The sequence below is a fragment of the Apium graveolens genome, chromosome 8, assembly GCF_009905375.1.
Source record: "Apium graveolens cultivar Ventura chromosome 8, ASM990537v1, whole genome shotgun sequence".
Taxonomy (NCBI): domain Eukaryota; kingdom Viridiplantae; phylum Streptophyta; class Magnoliopsida; order Apiales; family Apiaceae; genus Apium; species Apium graveolens.
Window position 1 is genome coordinate 96,536,526 of NC_133654.1, and position 21,476 is coordinate 96,558,001.

Sequence of the window (21,476 nt, forward strand, 5' to 3'; positions counted from 1 at the left end):
AACAGGATGACTCCCTGTATGAAGAGGAGAGGAAACATATAATGTTGAGGGATTTGAGATAGAGGCTGAAGAAGGAGAAATCGAGTTGGCAACCAGTACCACACCCAGGCATGGATCCCATGGGCCAGTTCATGCAACTCCTAAGGTAGAATTTCGAACGTCACCCAACCCACCCCCAAGGAAATAACAATGTTGTGGCAAACTCTTTCAGGCTTTTAAGTCCCTTAAGCCCCCTGAGTTCCATGGATCAGCCGACCCAGTTTGTGGCAAGGGCATGGTTAAAGGAATGGAGAATCTTTAGATTTTGAGTACCGATGAGCACAGAAGACTGTATTTGCTACCACCTTCTGAAAGGAAAACTACACTGGTGGGAGGCCAAGAAAAACATGAGACGAGCTATTATAACCTGGGAGAGATTTAGTCAGTTGTTTCTGGGAAAGTATTTCCCGAGGTTTATGAAAACCAGATGGAGCTCAAGTTCTTGGAGCTAAGCAAATAATTTATCGGTAGCAGAGTACGAAGCAAAATTCACTGAGTTATCAAGGTTTTGTGCCGAGTTTGTGAGCACCCAGGAAAAGAAAGCTAGGAGTTTCAGCAGGGACTGAAACCGTGATTCAGAATAGTTGGCAATCCTTGAGCTTACTACTATGCCACTCTGGTGCAAAAGGCACGATTGTAGAAGTCGGAAGTGAACAGATGCAGAAGGAAAGAGAGAAGAAAGGAATAAAGAGAAAAGTATGAGCATGGGTGGAGGTTCCGCAGGAAGGAGCTTCCCAACTAGATTTAATCGAGGAGCAGTGTCCCTACCAAGGAACACTGGGTTTAAGCGGCCAATGAGTGTGAGTGTAGCCAGGCGGCCAGAATCAAGAATATCCTATCCCAACCAGTCTCGACCCCCATTGCCAGCCTGTAACATATGTGGAGGAATCACACTGGGGAGTGTAAAGGAAAGCCAGTAACCTGCTTATGTGGTCGGAAGGCTGTTAGGGGGTGCGAAAACACGCGCTAATATTCACGCAAGTATACGCGTTCGCAAGTAATATAGAATATTTCTAGTTCGTTCCCTCAGAGACTCAGACTAAATTATTGTCTAATTAAACTCACTCACCAATGTATGATTACTTCTCAATGTTAAGATAATAACACTTAAAATTGTTGATTAAATATTAACTATAATTAACTACTTAATTAACCACTTAACTAACACTTCAATTTATCAATAATAAAACACTCATGAGATCACAACTTCATTATTACTTCCTTCTATAGCCATTGTTATTACCTTTAGCATGTGACAGTGATGATATTAATCGAATAACACGAAACTGATAAAAGCCAACTTTCATTGTACTAATACCATTCTACCAAGCATCCACAATTAAGATAGAAGTTGAATAGTCATCAATTATGTTGAGTTCCTATATGTCTACAGAAATTGACAACACAACGATTTAAGCACAAGTTATTCCTTTTTGATTACATAGGGCAAATAAAACTGTTAGAGTTACCCACTAATCATGCACAACGTACATGAACCTATGCTAGCATGGCAAGTTCTAAATCTCAAGATCCACCGTCGCTTCACAAGAGATTAACACCCTATCTTATATGTTCGCGACGCACATAAGACGAATACGCACAACCAATACTAGATATCAAGCAATCATCACACACTAAAGTATTAAACAATTAACTAAAGAATTCCATAATAAATCCGTTGCAACCCCATGATCACGATTAGCCCATAATAGAACTTATCGCCATCATGGGTTCATATGAAATCATGATAAACAAACACAAGAAAATAATAACTAAACTAATTATATTAAAACAGTACGTCACAAGAGTAAATAAGTCAAAGCAAGAAAACTAGCATCCAACGTTACAACGAAACAAGAATCACAAGAAATATGCTTCCTCTTCGTTGCGGTGTGCTAAATCGGTCTTCTTCCTTATCTCCTTCGCTTCTTGCGTAAAACACAATCTTCTTTCTTAATCCCCGTGAAAACGTCTCAAATCTACTTATATAATAGTCCCATAAAACTCAGATTACATAGAAGTTGGAAGCCAAACAGAAGTAGAAGTCTAAAATAATTCAGCAAAATTCCCGACCCTGCGCGGCCGCTCAGCATAGCTGCGCGGCGCGAGGCCTCTACTGGAAAAAATCCAAGTTTGCTCCGTTTCTTCGCCGTAATCTGCCCGTCCTTTCCTCCTCTCACAATGGTGAACACATGCCAAGGCTTATTCTTGATGATTCCTCCCCCGAAATGCAACTAATACCCTGAAATGCATAAACACTAGAAAAACGCATCAAATACACAAAATACTTGATTTCAAGACACCAATTTAAGCCATTTTAAGACGTTCTAAGTGGTATAAAATGCCACTTATCACACCCCCAAACTTAAATCGATGCTTGCCTCAAGCGTCACAGACTCAAAAACAAATAAAAATATGCATGAATGCAATCTATATGAAAATGCAGCGATCCCCCTTACTACAATTAACAACCAAATTGCCACATCTCAACGAATGCAGTTAGACAACTAAAGATCAATAAACTCATGCAAACGGACAAACAGCCAGAAACGTGGTGTGTGCAAATTCTTAACAGATATGCTTCGGAACTAGACCAATTACTATGACTAGACTATCCTCAAGGCAATCCTATGATTATACAAATAATAAAAATTCTAGGCACAAAGTGATATACATCACTACAAGAACTCTGGAGCTTACTACGGAATCGTGCTTTTTATTTACAACTCAAATGCTTATTTGACCGTGCAATGAGTGAGGTCCACAAAAGACTTATACAATGGTATCCATGTAACGAGCGTTTTAGCGGATCCCAGACTCTAAAAGCCTTAGGTCACTAGGCACAAAGTCCCCTAAGAACTTAATAACTCGAATACCAAAGAGCCCACTCTTGATCAATTATGCAATTTTTTTTTTTTTTTTAATTGAGCAAGTGCGTTTCGCTCCATCTTGCTCAACCCTAGACTACTCGCAACATAGCGAGCCGGCTACTAGCCATTTGACGCCTAGCCACAACTAGCAACAACTTCCATATTTTTTCTCCAAATTTTTCTTTTTCATGCTTTATCACTAAGAACCTATAATCGAATTCTAAGCATAATAATAGATTGACCTTGAAAACAACCAAATCATAACAACAATCTAGCCCTTACGCATTCTCTAAGACTTAGTGGACTTACAATTGTTTCTAGCATGCATATCAACCTACACAACTTAATATCACTTTAATGCTATCACTACACTCGCATCAATATCACAATTCAGTCGATAAATCATTGCAAAAGGGATCATGGTAAATGCATGAGCTACATGACATTCATAAAAAAAACTATATGGCATAAATTATGCAACTATATGAACTAAACTATCATGAATATGCAACTAAATGACACACACACAATATTCCTTAACTACCACCCCCAAACTAAAAATCTTCACTGTCCTCAGTGAAAGTAGTAGAAAGGAACACAGGGTATACCTACTCGGAGTCATCATCATCACCCTCAGTGGGTGGAGTATCAGGCGGCGGGTATGCAGAGTCCTCACCAAAAACTGGCCACTGGATATCAGCTCCAAGGCCTCGAAAAGCAGTCCCTAACGCAAGGGTGAGCTCCTGAGCAAACCTGCTCTGCGTCTCATACATGGCATCCATCCGCCGTGAAAGCCTCCTATACTGGGCATCACCATCCCAGCACCCTCCTGAGCTCTCGAAGAACCAGCCTCATCACGCCCTGGCCTAGCCATAGTAGCACCTCGTGCTGGACGCCCTCCTGGAAGACGATAACCCAGCCCATGCTCCTCAGGCTCACCACCGGTCCACTCCTGCATCCCATTCAGAGTGCCAGAATCTCGGAGCTGCTGGCAACTGCAACTGCTCATGAGCCCAGTTCACTCCCACTGCTCGGCATAGCTTCGTAACCGTATGCATAAGGGATGTTCATATGCTTTGCTCCCCTCAAAAACTTCAGAATTCCTTGGTAGATAAACTCACCAAGGTCCACATAGTACCTCATTCAGAATTCCCCACAACAGCTGTGCTCTCTCAACTGTGACCTCGTGTGCATGCGAAGAAGGCAAAATATTAGCACAATAAATGCATTCCATGCACGGGCATACCTGTTCATGGCGATCGCCGGAAAGTGACGATACTCATTATTGCTGGACTGCGGTCCAAACTGTGCCCGGTCGACAGAGAGTCGCACAAATCAAATCCAAGTCAAAATCCTCAGCAGTCTTTTCATTCCAGTTCTCCTCCTCGGGCTTCCTCTCTCGCTGTCCAATCACACGGCGAATCGCCGCAGGATGATAATCAACCGTCAGCCCACGGACCAGAAAACCCATTCTTTTCAGCCTTCGCGTTCGCGTAGAACTCGCGAACAACGCTCATCGGTACTGCTTCGGGTGACTCACAAAAAGCTATCCACCCCTTCTCTGCAATCATGGGCAACAACTCACCATCCCTCCCGATGGTAAAAACCCCCTCTCCTTCAGAATCGGCTTCCCCAACAGCCTAGTGTACTCCTCCTCCGCGCTCTGTCAGTTAACCGAGGCCTTGCAGCAGTACCCCTCGATGAATCAGCAGTAGGAACTGTGCTGCTGCTGTCAATAGTGCGTGCTCTCTTGGGTGCCATTGATTCGTGAATAAAAGTGTGTAAGAACTGATTTTTGATGTTTGTGAGAGGGTTTAAGTGTAGGAAGTTTTGTGGGATATGTAGGATAGGTGTATGTATATATAGGGTGTGGATTAGATTAGGGTTTGGGAATTAAGGGATAAAATGATGGGGTAGTGGGAACAAATCGTGGGTTTATGGGCTAAAACTGTTTTTGTGTTTTTTTGTTTTTTTTTTTTTTCTGAACTGAACTAAAAAAATTCTGGTCTCGACCCCTGCGCGGCCGCTCAGCATAGCTGCGCGGCGCTCAGCTTGCTGCGCGGCCGCTCAGCTAGCTGCGCGGGCGCGCAGGGGTCACTGGAATTTTTTTTTCAGCCCCTGTTTTCTGATTTTTTTGTGTTTTTGGATAGGTTATTAACTTCTAAGGGTTCCTGTAACAATTCATGGGTTGCCTCCCACGCAGCGCTTCTTTTTCGTCATTAGCTTGACGTTCGTACCTTCTCAAGTAGTCAACAAAATGGCACTAACCACTCTCGGTTTGCCATGTCCCCATAGTAGTGCTTCAACCGCTGACCGTTAACCTTGAATGCTTGGTCCGATCATTCTCAAAAATTTCCACCGCTCCATGTGGAAACACAGTTTTGACAATAAAAGGTCCAGACCACCTTGATTTCAACTTCCCAGGAAAAAGTCGGAGCCGAGAGTTGAATAAAGAACTTGTTGCCCTGGCACAAATAACTTAGGATGTAGCTTCCTATCGTGCCACCTCTTCACCTTTTCCTTATACATTTTGTTATTTCGTACGCTTGAAGTCGAAATTCATCAAGTTCATTAAGCTGAAGCATTCTTTTCTTACCAGCTGCATCTAAATCCAGGTTCAACTTCTTCAATGCCCAGTAGGCCTTATGCTCAAGCTCCGCAGGTAGATGACATCCCTTACCGTACACCAACTGAAACGGTGACATCCCAAGTGGAGTTTTGTATGCTGTTCTGTAAGCCCAAACAGCTTCATCGAGCTTTAAAGACCAATCCTTCCTTGACGGACAAACAACCTTCTCTAGAATGCGCTTTATCTCTCTGTTAGACACTTCCGCTTGACCATTTGTTTGCGGATGATAGGCAGTAGCTACTCGATGATTCACATTATAACGCTGCATCATAGAAGTGAACTTACGGTTGCAAAAATGCGATCCTTCATCACTTATGATTACCCGAGGTGTTCCAAACCTTGTGAAAATTTGCTTATGAAGAAAATTTAGCACTGCCTTTGCATCATTTGTCGGTAAAGCTTTAACTTCGACCCATTTTGAGACATAATCGACTGCCAGCAAGATGTACTGATTATTGCAAGACGAGATAAAAGGCCCCATGAAATCGATTCCCCATACATCAAAGACCTCGACTTCAAGCATCACATTTAATGGCATTCATCCTTCCTTGACAAATTTCCCACTCTTTGGCAACGATCACACCTTAAAACAAACTGATGAGCATCCTTGAACAAAGTAGGCCAGAAAAAACCTGCTTGCAGAATACGAGCTGCCGTCTTCTCACCTCCATAGTGTCCACCATAAACCGTGGAATGGCAGTCTCGTAATATCCCCTCCGTCTCACAGAACGGGATACATCTCCTGATGATCTGGTCAGCTCCCTGTCTAAACAAATATGGTTCATCCCACATATACCACTTCACCTCATGCAGAAACTTCTTCTTTTGAGCGGATGTCAAATTAGGAGGCATTATATTGCTGACGAGATAGTTTACAATATCTGCAAACCATGGTTCTTCCTCCTGAATTGCAAACAACTGCTCATCCGGAAAAGATTCATTGATTAACGTCCTATCTTGTGAAGTAGAATCGGGATTCTCCAACCTAGAGAGATGGTCAGCTACTTGATTCTCAGTACCTTTTCTATCTTTGATCTCTAACTCAAATTCCTGAAGTAAAAGCACCCAACGAATGAGTCTCGGCTTCGAATCCTTCTTAGAAACCAGATAGCGAATAGCTGCATGATCAGTGAATACTGTTACTTTCGTACCAAGCAGATAAGATCGAAATTTCTCAAAGCCAAAGACTATAGCCAAAAGCTCCTTCTCAGTAGTGGTGTAGTTCAATTGGGCACCATTTAAAGTCTTACTCGCATAGTAGACCACATGGAAGAGATTTTTCTTGCGCTGTCCCAGAACTGCACCTACCGCATAATCACTCGCATCACACATCATCTCAAACGGTTCTGTCCAATCTGGTGCTGTAATACTGGTGCCGTGATCAAACTCTCTTGAGAGTCTCGAATGCTGCCAAACATTCATCATCAAATTTGAAAGGCACATCTTTCTCAAGCAAATTGCACAACGGCTTAGATATCTTTGAAAAGTCCTTGATGAATCGCCGATAAAAACCCGCATGACCAAAAACTACGGATTCCTTTCACAGAATTAGGTGGGGGAAGATTTTCAATGACTCCCACCTTGGCCTTGTCCACCTCCAGACCCTTGCTAGAGACCTTATGCCCAAGGATAATGCCTTCACGCACCATAAAATGACATTTCTCCCAATTAAGCACCAAATTAGTTTCCACGCATCTTTTGAGTACGGCGCGCAGATTATTCAAACATTCATCATATGAGTGTCCAAAGACGGAGAAGTCATCCATGAACACTTCGACGTTATTTCCAATCATGTCAGAGAATATAGCCATCATACATCTCTGAAAGGTGGCCGGCGCCACATAACCCAAACGAAACTCTGAAAAGCAAATGTGCCAAATGGACAAGTGAAGGTAGTCTTTTCCTGATCCTCTGGTGCAATACAAATCTGATTATACCCGGAATAACCATCCAGAAGACAAAAATACTCATGTCCCGCCAATCTGTCAAGCATTGATCAATAAATGGAAGGGAAGTGATCCTTCCTTGTGGCTTTGTTCAATTTTCTATAATCCATGCATACTCTCCATCCTGTAACTGTTCGAGTAGGGATGAGCTCATTCTTTTCATTTGCGACCACAGTGATACCTCCTTCTTAGGTACACATTGTACGGGGCTCACCCACGAGCTGTCAGAAATAGGATAAATGATGCCTGCATCTAGCCATTTCAGAATTTCTTTCTTCACCACCTCCTTCATGATGGGATTCAGTCTTCGCTGCTGTTCCACAGTTGGCTTACTACCTTCCTCTAGCAGAATTTTATGCATACAATATGAAGGACTTATCCCCTTGATGTCTGCTATGGTCCATCCTATAGCCGATTTGAATTCTCTCAAAATCCTTAAGAGCTTGTCTTCCTCACTACCTGAAAGGTCAGATGAAATAATAACAGGTAACGTAGATGAATCACCTAAAAAAGCATACCTCAAGTGTTCAGGTAATGGTTGAGCTCCAAGGTAGGTGCTTCCTCTATTGATGGTTTGAGCTTCCCTTCAGCGTTCTTGAGGTCAGAAGTACCAAGAGATTCAAATGGTATGTCCAGCTTTCGCTTCCAGGGAGAAGCGTTCAGATATTGTAATTGCTCGTTGCTATCTTCATCATCGCTGTCAAAATCCCCCACTAAGGCCTTTTCCAATGCATCAGACATTAGCATGTGATCGAGTTCCGAAGTAACCGCAGAATCAATCACATCCACTTTTAAGCACTCCTCATCTTCTGTAGGGAATTTCATTGCCTTGAATACGTTGAAGGTCACATCCTGATCTTGGACCCGCATAGTAAGTTCCCTTTTTGCACATCTATCAAGGTACGGCCAGTAGCCAAGAAAGGCCTCCCCAAGATTATGGGAATCTTCTTATCTTCCTCAAAATCCAGAATAACAAAATCTGCAGGAAAGAAGAGCTTATCCACCTTGACGAGCACATCCTCAACTATGCCCCTTGGGTAAGTAATGGAACGGTCAGCCAATTGTAGCGACATGTATGTGGGTTTTGGATCAGGCAGATCCAGTTTTTAAAGATCGACAACGGCATCAGATTAATGCTTGCTCCCAAATCACAAAGGCACTTGTCAAATCAGATTGCCAATGGTGCAAGGAATGGTGAAGCTTCCTGGATCTTTCAGTTTTGGTGGTAACTTTTGTTGCAGAACAGCGCTGCATTCTTCCGTGAGAGCAACGGTTTCAAGGTCATCCAGTTTCACCTTCCTTGAAAGAATAGTCTTCATAAACTTCGCATAACTAGGCATTTGTTCCAGAGCCTCAGCGAAAGGTATATTGATGTGAAGTTTCTTGAACACCTCCAGAAACTTCCCGAACTGTCTATCCAGCTTTTGTTGCTGCAATCTCTTAGGAAAAGGTGGTGGAGGATAGAGCTGTTTCTCCCCTGTATTAGCCTCAGGCAGAGTGTGTTCAACAGTAGTCTTCCTTGGTTCCGCCGCTTTCTCCTTTTGCTTAGATTCTTCCTCTAATTCAGCTTCTACTTCTTTTGCCTTTTCAGCATCAGCTACTTTTCCAGACCTTAAGGTAATAGCCTTGACTTGCTCTTTAGCTTCCTTCCTGCCTGGTACTTCCGTGTCACTGGGAAGAGTGCCAGGTTGACGATTGAGCACTGCATTGGCTAATTGACCGATTTGATTTTCCAAGGTCTTGATAGAAACCGCCTGACTCTTGCACAACAGCTTAAGTTCCTCAAAATCAGCACTAGTAGGTGCAGCTGCACTTCCCTGTTGAGGATATGATTGCCTTGTAGCATACTGCTGTGGTTGCTGGAATCCAGGTGGGTTAAACTGTTTACTCACTCCTTGCTGATATGGTGGCTGAATAGCATTCTGATTATTCCCCCAGCTGAAATTTGGATGATTTCTGTTGTTAGGATGATAGGTCGCTGGCACAGGCTGCTGTTGTCGCTGATAATTATTCACATACTGAACAGATTCGTTGACAAGAGAACACTGATCCGTAGCATGAGAACCTGCACAAAGCTCACAAACCATAGCTATTTGATTAACTCCATACGTAGCCAAGAATCAACCTTCATTGATAGCGCTTGGAGCTGGGCTGCAATAGCGGTGGCTGCATCAACTTCCAGAATACCTGCTACCTTGCCTGACGTCATCCTCTGAGTTGGGTTTTGATGCTCATTTGCAGCCATCGTCTCGATAAGATTATACGCCTCAGTATAGCTTTTAGCCCATAAGGCGCCTCCAGCTGCTGCATCGAGCATGGGCCGAGATTGGGCCCCCAAACCATTATAGAAACCAGTGATCACCATCCAATCCGGCATTCCATGATGTGGACATTTTCTCAACATTTCCTTGTAGCGTTCCCAAGCCTCGCACATAGATTCTGTAGGTTGCTGCGCAAACTGAGTAAGAGCACTCCTCATAGCAGCAGTCTTTGCCATCGGATAAAACTTCACCAGAAACTTTTGCGCAAGATCTTGCCACGTAGTGATGGACCCAGCTGGTTCAGAATGTAACCAGTCTTTAGCCTTGTCCCTCAGTGAGAATGGGAAAAGCCTCAACTTGATAGCCTCATCAGTCACGCCATTATACTTAAAAGTGCTGCAGATCTCGACAAAATTCCTTATGTGCATGTTGGGGTCTTCAGTTGCCGCTCCTCCAAAAGAAACAGAATTCTGCACCATCTGAATAGTGCCCGGCTTGATTTCAAAGGTGTTAGCTTGAATAGCCGGATGAAGGATGCTTGACTGAATGTCATCAATTTTAGGCCGAGAAAAATCCATAAGAGCTGGATCAGCTTGAACAATACGATCTCCCATGTTTACTGGTTCTTTCTGCTCAGTTCCTGAATCCGAATCCTCAAAAACTCTCTTCTCCGGAATATCAAGAACTTCGTCTGTCTCCTCAGCTGTATCTAAAGTCCTCTTGCGAGCACGAGAACGAGTTTGCATAAACGCTTGCTAAAGTACCTGAAACACAACCGAAAAATAAGTAACTACTACGTCCTAATCACTGAGTCCTAATGACCAATGATGGTAAGTACATAAACTAAACAAATACGCCGAGTCCCCGGCAGCGGCGCCAAAAACTTGTTAGGGCGAAAACACGCTAATATTCACGCAAGTATACGCGTTCGCAAGTAATATAGAATACTTTCTAGTTCGTTCCCTCAGAGACTCAGACTAAATTATTGTCTAATTAAACTCACTCACCAATGTATGATTACTTCTCAATGTTAAGATAATAACACTTAAAATTGTTGATTAAATATTAACTATAATTAACTACTTAATTAACCACTTAACTAACACTTCAATTTATCAATAATAAAAACTCATGAGATCACAACTTCATTATTACTTCCTTCTATAGCCATTGTTATTACCTTTAGCATGTGACAGTGATGATATTAATCGAATAACACGAAACTGATAAAAGCCAACTTTCATTGTACTAATACCATTCTACCAAGCATCCACAATTAAGATAGAAGTTGAATAGTCATCAATTATGTTGAGTTCCTATATGTCTACAGAAATTGACAACACAACGATTTAAGCACAAGTTATTCCTTTTGATTACATAGGGCAAATAAAACTGTTAGAGTTACCCACTAATCATGCACAACGTACATGAACCTATGCTAGCATGGCAAGTTCTAAATCTCAAGATCCACCGTCGCTTCACAAGAGATTAACACCCTATCTTATATGTTCGCGACGCACATAAGACGAATACGCACAACCAATACTAGATATCATGCAATCATCACACACTAAAGTATTAAACAATTAACTAAAGAATTCCATAATAAATCCGTTGCAACCCCATGATCACGATTAGCCCATAATAGAACTTATCGCCATCATGGGTTCATATGAAATCATGATAAACAAACACAAGAAAAATAACTAAACTAATTATATTAAAACAGAGTACGTCACAAGAGTAAATAAGTCAAAGCAAGAAAACTAGCATCCAACGTTACAACGAAACAAGAATCACAAGAAAATGCTTCCTCTTCGTTGCGGTGTGCTAAATCGGTCTTCTTCCTTATCTCCTTCGCTTCTTGCGTAAAACACAATCTTCTCTTCTTAATCCCTGTGAAAACGTCTCAAATCTACTTATATAATAGTCCCATAAAACTCAGATTACATAGAAGTTGGAAGCCAAACAGAAGTAGAAGTCTAAAATAATTCAGCAAAATTCCCGACCCTGCGCGGCCGCTCAGCATAGCTGCGCGGGCGCGCAGGCCTCTACTGGAAAAAATCCAAGTTTGCTCCGTTTCTTCGCCGTAATCTGCCCGTTTCCTTTCCTCTCGCAATGGTGAACACATGCCAAGGCTTATTCTTGATGATTCCTCCCCCGAAATGCAACTAACCCTGAAATGCATAAACACTAGAAAAACGCATCAAATACACAAAATACTTGATTTCAAGACACCAATTTAAGCCATTTTAAGACGTTATAAGTGGTATAAAATGCCACTTATCAAAGGCCACTATTCAACTAAGTGCCCATCATCAACCCCTGCCGTCATTCCAACCACCACTTGTCATCAGTGTGGACGCCCAGGTCATTGGAAGAGGGAATGCCTAATGAACAAACTAGCAGCTTCGGGAGCAAGCAGGGCTGCTTCTAATAAGCCACCTACTGCGAGGACTTTCAACATGACAGTCCAGGATGCTATGAAAGATTCAGATGTGATAGCAGGTACCCTTTCTCTAAATTCAGTCAGTGCAAATGTTTTATTTGATTCGGGAGCAACTAAATCTTTTATATCAAAGGACTTTGCGCGTAAGTTAAGACTTAAGGCTGAACCCTTGATAGAACCCTTGCAAGTAGAAATAGCCAATCATGAAATTATTCCTGTTAACCAGATTCACCCCGCCTGTGAGATAGGCATAGGGGAGCAATCCTTTAGTGTTGATCTGATTCCTTTTAAATTAGGGGAGTTTGATGTAATTTTGGGAATGGACTGGCTATCTAGCAATGATGCTCAGATAGACTGTAAAGGGAAGAAAGTTAAGCTAAATATCCCAGGGAAGAAGGAAGTTATATTTAGAGGAAAGAGGCAGACGCAGAAATTTTTGACTATGGCCCAGGCCAGAAGGATGCTACGAAAAGGAAATGAGGCCTACCTAGCCTATGTGGTGGACACGCAGAAGGAGGTGCCCAACTTACAAGATATTCCAGTAGTCAACGAATTTGAAGATGTAATCCCACAAGACCTTCCGGGATTACCACCTGATAGAGTGATTGAATTTGCTATTGAGTTGGCCCCGGGGACGGCGCCAGTTTCAAAGGCACCTTACCGGTTAGCCCCGTTAGAAATGAAGGAATTAGCTATCCAATTACAGGAACTCTTGGATAAGGGTATGATAAGACCCAGTGTGTCTCCATGGGGAGCACCAGTTTTATTTGTTAAGAAGAAAGATGGGAACATGAGGCTGTGCATAGACTATCGAGAGTTGAACAAGCTAACCATAAAGAACAGGTACCCATTACCTAGAATAGACGATCTGTTCGACCAGCTAAAGGATGCTGTTTATTTTTCCAAGATCGACCTGAGAACTGGATATCACCAACTAAAGATTAAACCCGAAGATATTTCCAAGACAGCGTTCCGTACCAGATATGGGCATTATGAGTTCTTGGTAATGTCCTTTGGATTAACCAACGCCCCAGCGGCTTTCATGGATTTAATGAATAGAGTATTTAAGAAGTACTTGGACAAATGTGTGATAGTTTTTATTGATGATATTCTGATCTACTCAAGAGCTGAGGCAGAACATGCAGAGCATTTGAGGATAGCTCTAGGAATACTCAGAGAGGAGCAGTTGTATGCCAAATTCTCGAAGTGTGAATTCTGGCGGAATGAAGTACAGTTTTTAGGACATGTGATCAATAAAGAAGGAGTATTGGTCGACCCCTCCAAGATAGAGGCGGTCTCAAATTGGGAAAGACCAACCACACCCACAGAGGTAAGGAGTTTTATAGGATTGGCCGGCTACTATCGTAGATTTGTACAGGACTTTGCGAAGATCGCAGCCCCTTTGACACGACTTACTCGTAAGACAGAGAAGTTTGAATGGACGGAGAAATGCGAGAACAGTTTTCAAGAATTAAAGAAAAGGTTGATAACGGCTCCGGTATTGGCATTGCCGGACGGAAAAGGAGATTTTGTGATATATAGTGACGCGTCGCACAAAGGATTAGGATATGTGCTTATGCAGCACGGTAAAGTGATTGCGTATGCGTCGAGACAATTGAAGGAATACGAGGTTAGATATCCTACTCATGACCTTGAGCTCGCGGCAATAGTATTTGCCTTAAAGATTTGGAGGCACTACTTGTATGGAGAGAAGTGCGAGATTTTCACAGACCATAAGAGCCTCAAGTACATATTTACGCAGAAAGAGCTCAACATGCGCCAGAGGAGATGGTTAGAACTAATCAAGGACTATGATTGTGAGATTCTTTATCATCCAGGGAAAGCCAATGTGGTGGCTGATGCCCTTAGTAGAAAGGAAAGACTCAAAATGATAACGACTTCGGAAGAATTGATAAGGGATTTTGAGAGAATGGAAATAGAAGTAAAGGTAACCGGAACCGGAACTGAAAAGCTTTTTGAGATCTCAATGCAGCCAGAGTTATTGGAAAAGATCAGATTGTGCCAGGAGAAAATAATGAATGAAGGTAGAGAGTCAATGACTGGAGAGGAGATCCATACTGAGAAAGATGATAAAGGGATAATGAGGTACTCCTACCGGATTTGGGTTCCGAATGTTCAAGAGCTTAAAGATGAGATATTGGATGAAAGCCATAGTTCAAGGTATTCCATTCACCCGGGAAGTACCAAGATGTATAGGGATTTGAAGGAATATTACTGGTGGCCCAACATGAAGAGGGATGTAGCAGAATGGGTAAACAAATGTTTGACTTGCCAAAGGGTAAAGGCAGAGCACCAGAGATCCATTGGACTCTTACGACCCCTGGAGATTCCCGAATGGAAATGGGAACATATAGCGATGGATTTTGTTGTAGGCTTGCCAAGGACGAAAGTGAATCACGACGCCATTTGGGTAATTATAGACCGACTGACAAAGTCAGCTCATTTCATTCCTATCAATGAGAGATACACAGTCGATAGACTGGTGGACATTTACCTTAAGGAAATAGTGACGCGACATGGAGTCCCAGCGTCCATTGTCTCAGACCGAGACCCCAGGTTCAACTCCAAATTTTGGAGGAGCTTTCAGGAATGTGCGGGGACCAAGTTAAATATGAGTACCGCGTACCATCCCCAGACGGATGGGCAGAGTGAAAGGACCATCCAGACACTAGAGGATATGTTGAGAGTCTGTGCAATAGACTTTAAAGGGAGTTGGGATGATCACTTGCCGTTGATCGAGTTTTCTTATAACAATAGCTTTCATGCTAGCATCGGAATGCCTTCTTATGAGGCCCTGTACGGAAGAAGGTGTCGATCTCCCTTATACTGGGATGAAGTAGGAGAGCGGAAGATGCTCGGACCCGAAGTGGTCCAAAGGACCAAAGATATAGTGGATCTCATCAGAGGACGGCTTGTAGCAGCCCAAGACAGACAGAAGAAATATGCAGACCTAGCCCGAAAGGACAAGGAATATGAAGTCGGGGACTTAGTACTGCTAAAGGTATTAATGAGGTTCGGAAGGAAAGGAAAACTAAGCCCAAGATACATTGGACCTTTTGAGATATTAAGACGGATTGGAAAGTTAGCTTACGAGCTAGCCTTACCCCCTAATTTGCAACAAGTTCATAATGTGTTCCATGTGTCAATGCTAAGGAAGTATCATCGGGATGCCAGACACATAGTGGAGTACGAGCAGGTGGATATGCAGCCAGATCTAACTTACGTGGAGAAGCCAGTAAGGATTATAGATAAGAAGGAGCAGGTGCTTCGGAACAAAGTAATCAAGCTAGTCAGAGTACTATGGCAGAATCATAATGTGGAAGAATCAACTTGGGAACTAGAGAGCACAATGCTAGAAAAGTACCCCCATTTGTTTTCTGTTTGATTCCGGGACGGAATCCTTTTAAGGAGGGGAGACTGTAATAACCCCCAAAATTTTCAACTTTTTGTAACCCTTGTGAATAGTGTTTTTGCTGAATGAGAAAACTTTTCATGCCACACTATGTAGGGGTTCTGTTATGGATATTCTGAGATTTTATTAGTACTCTATACGGTATATGAGTGTATGTAAAGATCGTCGGAATCCAATTCCGAACACTTTGGTTTTTTCCGGAAATCCACTAGATACGGAGAGAATTGAGTATAAGGTAACAGGATAAAAAGGATTTAAATTAAAGGATTATAATAGAGGATCATAAAAAGGAATATAATGTATTGAGAAAGGTTAAGGGAACCTAAGTAATAAGATCCTGGGTATGATCCTTCAAACGATAAACGAGAACGAAAGTTAAGCGAACCGTATAACAGATCAGCGGTCATTAGGCAAACAATTAGGAAGTTAATCAAAGGGATTAGAGAGAGTGATGTCACCCAACCAATGAGAAGAGGACAAGAAGGGAAAGATGACATCACCACATGACATGGGCATGACATGGGAAGGAAGGAGATGTGGTGGCTTTTTAACCACACAAAATCAAGGGCAACAAGGTAATTAACTAAATCAAACACAAAACCAATCAACCAAGCCAAGCAAATCACTTTCATCAAAATCAAAAAAGAAACCAAGGCATTGTTCTTCATGCTCTCGGCTTTTTGACATTTTAAAGGCAAGGAAATTCAAAATCAAAGATCCAAGCCTCCTAAATTGGTAAGATAATTCCCTAATCATCTTTATGCTTAGTTAGGGCTATATCATGAGTTTAAGCCATCAATTCCTTCTCAATCTTCTTCATTTAATCAATGAAGATGACAATGAATAGTGTTTTCAAGTTTTTAACTTGAATTTTTTCTTGATTTCCTTGAAGATCCAAGCATTCCTAAGACTTCTCAAAGCTTCTTAAGGCTTCCTAGATCCTCCCACCACTTCGAGGAAGGTATATCATCTCCAAACCCTAGATTACTATGTATTATAAGATGATTTTGATTAGTAGGGTGATATTGTAGCTTGATGTTTGTGATTTAGAGTTTGGGATTGAAATGGTATTGAATCGGATTGGTAAATCTTGTTGTTTTGGTTAAAAGAATGTAGTATAGTTAAATTCAAGCTTAGGCATAAGTATGAATGTTAAAATTGAATTGGTTGGGGTTGTTATGATGTGATAAGGATGGATGTTGGTTGTATGTTGGATTGAGGTTGAATTGGGTTGGTTTTGAATGGTTTTAAATTGGGAAATCGCGTAAACATAGTCGTCGTAACGTCCGATTTTCTTTAGACTGTTTTTGTGCATAACATTAGGACCCGAGAACCCCCTGCTATATTTTGACCATTTCCATGTCTAGATAGCTCATGTTACGAGCTTCGTTTTGATATGTAGTTCGTTCGATTCCGATGCACGGTTTAGGAGAAACGACCGTTTCAAGTAACGGCGTTTCGCGAACAAAACTTTTCCCCTCGCCTTACTTTGAAACATAGGTTAAAGACCAAAAAGGGTTAATTAATGTATGAAACATTTATGGTAAGTGTGTTAGGCAGTTGGTAAGACACTCGCGAAGGAATTGCCTTAAAACTCGTAAAGGTTAAATTATTAAAAATGGTGGAGCCGAGGGTACTCGAGTGACTTAAGCGAATCAGTAAGCGCAAAATAAGCGTTAGAGTCTAAGTTAGTTAAAGTATAGATTTACAAGTGACTTTGGTTTAATTCCAACTTACTTGTTGTTTATAGGTTACCAAACTCGTCCCGAGCCTTTTATCACCCCAAGTCGCTCAGGAAAGTTTTCTACCCGTTATACTGTTGTTGTGATGTATATGTGTATATGCATGATCTTGCGTTAAATGCATATTTGTTATAGCAGATTCTTGCGATATATTGTAGCATGTTATATGGTACATATGCATGCCTATTTCGTATTCTTGCCATATATATATCTGTTGGTTCAGTTGATAATACCTATGCTAGAGGATAGCAGTATTTTGCATATACTCTTATTATAAGGACCCAAAAGGTGAAAACATTTTCTAAAACCGGGAGTCGAGGATCCCGAGTAGATTTTGTATATATGTATATATATACATATATATTTATATATATATATGGTTATAGTTTTCAAAACTATTAATCGAATAAGGTTTATTCGATAACTTTATTTTATTTTATGAATATTATTTCGAATATTCATCCGAGGGCTTATGACTCAGTTCATATTATTATTGAATATTACTTGGATATTCATTTGAGGATGTATGACTCCTTTATTTTATGAATATTATTTACAGTATTCATTCGAGGTATTATGACTCCGCTTATTACTTAATAATATTCTTTATTGTATTAAAGAATAAGGTGTTGATAATCAAACTTATTTTTGATTATTCAAATAAAGATAGTACTTTCGTATAAGTATATCTTTGGTTATTTAATACTCGTTTCAAGTATAAGTTTTAATACTTCTACTTCAATTATTTTTATAAAGATTATTCTTTATGGGAATATTATTTAAATAATAATATTCAGACATTTTCTAAATATACTGGGGACTGATTTACTTCATTAAATCAGCTTTACTCCAAACACTCTTTAAAGTGTTTTCGAGTCTTCAAAATGATTTTTAAAAGTTAGAGCGGATCCCAAAACTCATTTTTATATTTAAGATCTTCCTTTTTAAGGGGATTTAAATACTCGCTCAAAACCTGAGGGATCCGGCTCTGTGGTGTATTTTATATTCGCAACAAGGTTGCAGTTTTGGTAAATAAATTGATTACTTACACAACGTTCGGGAAGTAAGTCCATCTATTGAGTCGGCATAAGCAACATGGGCTCAGTGGGCGTCCATGATAGTGTAAGTGGCTCAGTGGGAGTCCATCAAATGCATAAGTGGCTGAGTGGCAGTCCAACATAAGGTCCTATTGAGACCAGGGTGATGACCAGTGGGGAATTCGTCCATCTACTAGTAGAAAAGGTTACTTATTGGTATCCTTGCCTGATCAGCAAGATACCTGGTTTATGCCAAAATTCTTTTCCTTTTTCCAAAATTTATTGGATGTTTCAAACTCTGTTCATACTTTACATGACAGAGGTTTTCAGGAAATGTATAAAGAAGATGTATATGTGGATATATATATATATATATATATATATATATATATATCAGAACTTAATGAAGTATATCATAACTTCATTTCCTTTAATAATATTTTAAAGATTTAATCTATTCAAATCTTGTCTTGTAGTCTCATCTATGTGATGAACTGTTGAAAGCTCATTATACTTTGAACAGTGGTAGTTCAAGTAGCTTTATAAATGATATAAGTGTAGTGAAGTATCTGGTAACTTCATCCCTTATTTTTACTTATATCTAGTAAGTAATTATCTTACACAGGATAAAAGATTCTAGTAAGTATCCATTTAGATACTTATATTATTGTTATCACTTTATACTATCTTGCGAGCTGTAAGGCTCACTCTTGCTTTATTTCTTCATCACACAACAACAGTTAGGAAAGATGGCCAGACTCCAGCAGACCCAGCGCAAGCGCGTGGGAAGCGTCCCGCGTCTTCCCGTTGATGTTGTAGCTGCTATAGCTGCAGAGGTAGATCTATTGGTAGATCAGGCATTCTACTTTTGAGAATCAATTTATGTATAATTATAACTTGTGGCAGATAATGGCAATTAACTGTAAATTATCAAGTAATCATTTTGGGTTGTAATAACTTTTAAATTGTGGATTCAAAGACTTGTACTTATTTCAATTTCATCTCTGAGACTATAACGGGTTGTGGTGTGTGTTAGTGTGGGGTCACAACATAAGGTTATTTATTATTAATTAAGTGAAGTGATATTGTGGAAAGAAAGACCGTGATGACCCGGATCCCCGACCCCGGATCTGGGGGTGTTACATTAATGAAATGCTCTCAAAAATTATCTTACCTTAGTTTGATATGTAGGAAGCTTAAAAATTAATTAGAGGATTTTATACATGGCTGGACGTGGAGTTTTGAAATTTGATTTCTCATTGGAATGGTAATGGCCGAATGGAGCTTTTGATGAGAGAGAAGAGAGAATTTTTGTGCTTGCCTTGGTTGCTTCTTGAAAATGTGATGTAATCTTTAAGATATATTCCTAGGATTTTCAAATCTTTCAATATCTTCCTAGCTAGGCTATTGTCCAAGCTATATTGCTAGCTTAGTACCACCATTACTATTCATTTAACTATTTTCTAGCTAGGTTACTATGCTCACAAGTTAGGTTACTATTTGGTTGCTAACCTTGGTTACTTCCTTACTTAGTTAGTTTGCATGGTTTGCACGGTTTGATACATTTTATTTATTCGCTTATGTATTCGCTTGGTCGCTTATTCATTTTCGTAAGCGGTTCGCGGGGTAAATCCTTTTGGATACGTCCTTTAGGCTTTGAAGCCTTGTACTTGGGTTTTAATTTGTAGGACTTTAGATTCGTAATTGTATTGTGATTCTCGTATTCCTCGATGGTTCATAGATGCGGTCGTTTTACAAAGTTCATTTTCTTTGAAAACTAATGGCGTTTACATACACATACTTGGTACGTATAATCACGTTATCAACTCGGAAATTAAATTTCCTATGCATAACATAGTGTGGCCAAAAAGTTTTCCCCGATTATCAGGGTTACTACATCAAACGTTTTACAAAGTCTCAAAAATTTGAGTTATTACAACAGTTTTTATAACTAATATCTATTACTGTTGATCAAGTATAACGTGCAATTCCATCTTCATGTTTTTTGAAATCTATATAAAAAGAAGAAACTTATAAAACATAGCATATTTGTGTTCTTCATTTTCACTATACTCAGTCTTTTTAGGCTCTTTAGAGACTAGTTGTTTCATTCTCATACTAGATCAACATTTGCTTACATTTTCTTTGAGGCATTATATAGACAGCTGAAATAGATAGCACCACTAATGAAATGTATAATATTGTCACCAAACTAAATAAGAGGAAGAGTGGAAGAGATGATTTCTCGGCTTTCAGATATGTATGCTAACATTTGTGGATATGATCTGTTAATACCAGAACCTACTATATGGACCAACGTTTGAAGCAGCCATCTGAACCTCCCTTTGCACTAGAGCGAACCAGGGACATTAGCAGGAAGCCGGTGAATAATGGCAGGTTTGGATCCTGACACATCTATGGAACTCAGATTGTCATAATTGTACTGTTCGACTTATGCTCTTGAAGATTTTACGTCAATGCTATGAATTTTTATGTTAGGAAAATGAAGTTCTATTATCTTAGGTAGAACTTATGATCTCCAAGTATATATCTATCTATATGCTATGTTTTATATACTTCTTATTAGAAGATTCTTGACATGTATATTGTACATAACATGTTTTTGTTATACCGCAAAATTTAAAACCTTTAATGAGTGCAGATTGTAAGCTAATAGGGGTAGATTAAATTTTCTGAATCTTTCTCAAATGTAATTTCTTTTACAAAAGCAATTAATATGCTCCCTATCTGGGTGGTTATGCTATTGATGTGCTATTGATGCTATTTATGTAAACATGTTATCAAGTACAATGGGTCGCCGAGTAATATTTATGAAGTAATGTCGTGTTAGTATCTTAAATATATTCTTGCAACATATGTGAAAAGGTATATTCGCGTAAAAATATATTCGTTAAAAGAGTAATGTTGTGCTAGTGTTCAACTGGAAAACTACGTAAACAACATTTATAAATTGAAAAAATAGAGTAATTAGTGTTTCTCTAAAAAATGAACAAAGATGAAACAAAAATAGGCAAGATGATCTCGGAAAACCAGTTAGACGAACATTTCT

The 21,476-nt window shown here is 40.2% G+C and overlaps 1 non-coding gene across 1 annotated transcript; it reads left to right on the forward strand.

The window, feature by feature from the left end:
* The first annotated feature begins 9,859 nt into the window (after positions 1-9,859).
* Positions 9,860-9,966, forward strand: LOC141681522 (small nucleolar RNA R71). Its single transcript, XR_012558950.1, has one exon. It is a non-coding gene; the product is annotated as a small nucleolar RNA R71 (small nucleolar RNA).
* Positions 9,967-21,476: the final 11,510 nt, after the last annotated feature.